The sequence below is a fragment of the Frankliniella occidentalis genome, unplaced genomic scaffold (assembly GCF_000697945.3).
Source record: "Frankliniella occidentalis isolate FOCC.00 unplaced genomic scaffold, Focc_3.1 Scaffold2, whole genome shotgun sequence".
Taxonomy (NCBI): domain Eukaryota; kingdom Metazoa; phylum Arthropoda; class Insecta; order Thysanoptera; family Thripidae; genus Frankliniella; species Frankliniella occidentalis.
Genome location: NW_026267132.1, coordinates 322,625 through 327,649, shown reverse-complemented (window position 1 = coordinate 327,649; position 5,025 = coordinate 322,625). Strand labels below are relative to the sequence as shown.

Below are 5,025 nucleotides of genomic sequence, written 5' to 3'. Positions count from 1 at the left end.
AGTTGGTGGTGGCTATCATGTCTTCGATAGCCGTCATTCGAGTCATGCGATCGGAAATCCGTGAGCTCTGTAGGTAAGGGCCCATTCTGAAGGATTCAGATGTTATGTCACTCATGTACCACTTAAGAAAAGGCCCATCCCAGCAGGTTGCCAGAGGTCCCCACAGGAAGTGGGTGTTGCGCTAGTCCGGAAAATACGAAGACGCACATTGAAAAGCCGCGGGGGAAGATCATCCTAAAGTGGCACAATTTATAAGTTGTTTTTTTTCCCTCTTGGCGACAGCGCCTGTGAATGTGCAGGTAGGCAACCGTTTGTCAGAGATGCGGCGGTGCGCGCGCGTTGCCTACGTCACAGGCGCTCGCACCACATGGAGCGGAGCACAGCCCGTACAGAGCGATCAGTTGTTCCGCAAAAAGTGTCGTTATAAGAACGCCAGTGTGGAGCGAGGCGGGACGCGAGGCAAAGGCTTCCGGCCCGTGAAGTGATTCCGGAGATAAGATATCACCGCCATAGACTGGCGGTACCGAGAAGGTTTGGTTTGAAATAGTCCAACAAAGCGCGTCGCTCCCACTCCTCAAAAAAGGGGCACGGTGCATCGACGAGCTTATCGACTCCATGCGTGTGTGTGCTCGGTCCTTATCCTTGTGTGTTTGACCCGCGCCGCGTGCATATTGCGTGTGCTCAGAGCGTTCAAGGTTGGCATTCCGACAAAGGTACTGAGCACCGCCCGTCCCCTCCCACCTGCAGGTGTGTCCGAGCCGCAGCTGCTCCCCAACTGGACCGAGCTGCAGAAGGCCGTGGCCGCCGTGGCTCTGTCTCCGCAGACGCAAGCGGAGGGGCGCGGGAACGGACCGGGGCCCCTTGACGCGGTGCTCGGCGTGGCCGGCGTCGCCCCTCGAGGAACGAGGATCATCCTGGTCACAGAGGACGGCGCCAAGGGGGCCGACGGCGAGGCAGGCGCAGTGGCCGACGTGGCGCGAGCGCTCAAGTCGAGCGGTATTGAGGTGAGTCCTGTACATGTGTGCACGGTTGGAGGTGCACATGGAAGGGACATTCAATGACGCCCACCTCCTGCCGCAGCTGGACGCGTGGACCCTCGGCAGCTGCAACGAGTACCAGGCGCTAACCAACGTGTCCCGCGCCACGGGCGGCTCGCTGGGGTGCGGGGACCTCGTCGAGAAGACGGCGGCCGCCCAGCTCCGCGAGGAGGCCGTCAGGGAGGTCACGCTGGCGGTGCGCCGAGACCTGGCGGGGCCCCTGGAGGTGCAGGTGGACAGCAGCGTGCAGGCGCTGCAGGTGCGGGTGCGCGGACAACCAGGCTCCCGCGCCACGCTGCGGTCGCCATCGGGTGAGTGAAGCGGGTGAACCGAACCCCCGGGGTGAGTGAAGCGCGTGAACCCGAGGGTGAGTGTGGGTGAAGCTGGTGAACCCGATGGTGAGTGTGGGTGAAGCGAGTGAACCCGAGGGTGAGTGTGGGTGAAGCGGGTGAACCCGATGGTGAGTGTGGGTGAAGCGGGTGAACCCGAGGGTGAGTGTGGGTTGGGTGAAGCGGGTGAATCCGCGGGTGAGTGTGAGTGAAGCGGGTGAACCCGAGGGTGAGTGTGGGTGAAGCTGGGTGAACCCGCGGGGTAACCCCCGCAGAAGCCCCGCGGCCGCCCGCGCCCCGCTAGCCCGCCCGCCACGGTCTGGCTGGCCTCCTCGACCTTGCCCGCCACGCCACCCGCCGCACCCCGCCTTGCGAGTCGCGGAGCTAAATCTGTCTCCGTCCCGCCAGCCTCTCCCCGCCTCCTTGTCTATAACTGCAGCTCGCGGGAACAGCGGGGCGAAAGGCTGGCGTCCATCTCGCTAAATACAATAGTGCGGGGTGGGGCGGGGCGGCCGGTGCACTGTACTCACTCCCCAAGGTGCTCCGCGTTGTGCAAAAGGATCGCGGCCGGGATCCAAAGAAGCCTCGCGAGAGTACAGTGCACACCACGTTTTGGGGGGAACTAAATTAGTCTTTTCTTTATCTCTTGATTAATGCCGAATGGACGGTCATATTTATAACAGTGAACTAGACGTAACCAGGTGTGCGCGTGCCGCGAAAATACGTCCGTCTCAACAGAGCAGTTTGTCTGAGTTCAAGTTGAGTTCCGTGGATGACACTTCGTGTCATCTTCTCGAGCCCATATCCGTCGCGGTCGGGCGGCGCGGCCGTGGAGTCAGATAATACGGTCCATGCGTGTGGTTTTTTTTCGCCCCTCCCAGCGGCGGTCCCTTCTTGGGACCCGGCAACGACAACGACGGCCCGGACCCGGCCAGACTCCAACGCGATGTGGCGATGGAGGCGAGCAGGGTCCTTTACTAACAATAAACGCAAGCGTACACCGGCTGTCTCTGTTTTTCGTGATTTTTTTCTGTTTGTGTAACTGGGTTTTTATCTAATTTTCATTATTTTTTTCTGATTTGTCCCTGGAGGGGGAAAGGGGGGGGGGTCACCGATTTTTACTGAGTGCAGTACTCCTTTGGTGGAAACAGCGAGCCACACATTCTAACGTACACTTCGCGCCAACGCAGGCGGCACCTGGACGACGGCGGCGGCGAGCGACGGCGGCAGCGTGCTGTCACTCGACCGGCGGCAGCTCGACGCGCGCGACGCGGGCGCGGGGCGGTGGACGGTCGACGCTGGCGCCGGCCCGGCCGACGTCGAGGTGCGAGCGCTCAGCGGCCTGGACGTGACGGCCTACTTGGAGGTGGCTCCAGATGAGGCGCTCGTCACCCCTCGAGCACGGCGCCGACAAACAGGTGAGATGAGACAGTCATCCCACCGATACCAAAGGGTAACCCTCAAGGGGTAACCCTCAAAGGGTAACCCCAAGGGGTAACCCCAAGGGGTAACCCTTTACAGGTAATCCGTTGTACGCGAGAGTCGCTTCCCCTCAATACCGCGTCGGCCGGTCGGCGCCGGGTCGGGCCGCAACGCCGCAGCGGCCTTCACCCCCACCTCGCACAACATCTAGTTGCGTCCGCGATAGGGCGCCGAGCGGGGGGTTTACACTTACGCTGCACAGCGCGAGATTGGGTTGAAAAATATACACAATCACACGATAACACGTAAGCGCCGCACCATCGGCTCCCATAACTGGTAAACACTGCTCAATTATACATACAGTACATGCGCCTAACCGCACCCTGCCATTCCTCGTTTGCCGCGCACACCTCCTTCCCTTGAGAGCCGTCTCGCCCTAACATATCAGGAAGGGAAATTTTCAATTGGCCTTCAACGTCATTGTGCATCAGTCCTATAGAGCAACAGTCTCCCCGCACACGATAGTCCTGCCTTCACCGTTTCCCTTTCTCGCCGCACTATGCTTTTCGACCACTCTCGATCGTTTCGCATGCACGCAAACGGCATAAACCTGACGCTACGACAAAGTTCGTTTCCGACCAAACTTACGCGCAAATTCCCCCCGAGTGGAAGCCCCGCGCCGTGTGGGGAGCTCGGACGCTGCTAGAACGTCCTTCGCGCGAGCCTCGCCGGGAGGGACTAGCCGACGGGATGGGATTGGGATGGGATGGTGGCCACGCGAGACGCGAGTGCCCCCCCCCCCTCTTCGCGCTTTATCCCTCCCCTTCCTAAATAACCTGCCGTAGTATTTCTTGGCATTATCTCCGGCCTGTGACATCATCGCCCGGCCCATGTCAATCATCCAGCCATCCATCTATGCATACTAATCGCTCTAACGCCAAAACAAACTGCCGAAAGGCGGAGGAGAGAAAGGAGAGAGGGGGTCATACGGGGAGGGTCCCAATGACTGAACGTGTAGTCGTGAGGGTCTGAACGTTGATTGAGGGAGTGGGAGTACAAGCACGGTGCAAAATACTCGATTTTCAATGACTAATTAATTGCATTCCTTGGGGTCGTGTGGTTGTGCTTTGTGTCACCGGCGCCAGCACAAAATTAGGGTTCAAAATGAAATAACTAGGGCGCGAACCCGCCACGAGCTCGCCATCGCCGCATGTTCCGTATTTTGGAGGACGGTCGCGGGTGCTCGCGTGCTCGCGGGTGCCCTGTGACTCACTCAACGTACTCAACAGACTCCTCGCCTCGCGCGCGAAGTCCAAAGTCCCTTCCGACGGGTCCATGGCTTGGTATCTTGGTAAAGAATGACCAAATCTGCGAGGTGACGAGACCCGTTCTTTTGAACAGGGCAGCGCGCGCTCGGGGGTTGAGTGACGTAGAAAAATGCAGTAAACGAAACTGGTCTGATAAGCAGCCTATATGGCATGTGCAAGCTGTCCCACGCAATAAAATAAACACAGCAGCCACAACAACCACTTCAATATGTGTACACTACATGCAGGCAAACATTTTGTTATCTTAGAATGCATAATTTTCTGTTAAAGCTCCAATTATAATATTTAAATGGTAATTACTTTTCATATTTTCAGAGACATTGAAGAAAGTACTCCTGCAAGAACCTAATGGAGTATCTATCAGCTCTGTAAAACTACTAGATATTTCAGGGAAAGAAATTGGGTCAGCCTTTCGCACTACAGAAAATAACAAGACCAGGCAGATGACAAGAAGAGCCGTGTCAAATGGTGAAGCTGAGTTAACTAGCACAAAATCTGAGTGGGAAGTTGAAGCACTGGCTCCTGGAAAGCCTCTCCTTGTTGAAACAATGGGTCATAATACTAATGGTAAGGAAATTCAATCAGGCACAGGTAAGAGACACTTCTTGAGTTACAATCTGAATAAAAAGCTAATGAATCTTTTTTTTCTAGGTGAAGTGTTTACTCGCGTATCAAATCTAACTAAGGTTGATAGTGTTGTTATAGTACCTCCTCCAGTAGATATTGAGTTAAGTCCAAACACTAAACTTATTGTCAGACGAGGAGAATACTTTCAAATTAGTTATGATGTGACAAACAACAGAGCATTTCCTCAACTACTTCAATTCAACATGAAAGATGATTTGGCGTTCCTTTTAAGATTACAACCCATAGAGTAAGTATTACTTTAAATTGGTTCTATTACTTTCA

The 5,025-nt window shown here is 56.0% G+C and overlaps 1 protein-coding gene across 2 annotated transcripts in view; it reads right to left on the bottom strand.

Moving 5' to 3' along the window:
* The window catches only part of LOC113208134 (phospholipase DDHD2), a 29,241-nt gene that overhangs the window by 5,218 nt on the left and 18,998 nt on the right, over positions 1 to 5,025 (bottom strand). The gene's annotated exons all lie outside the window — the stretch shown is intronic.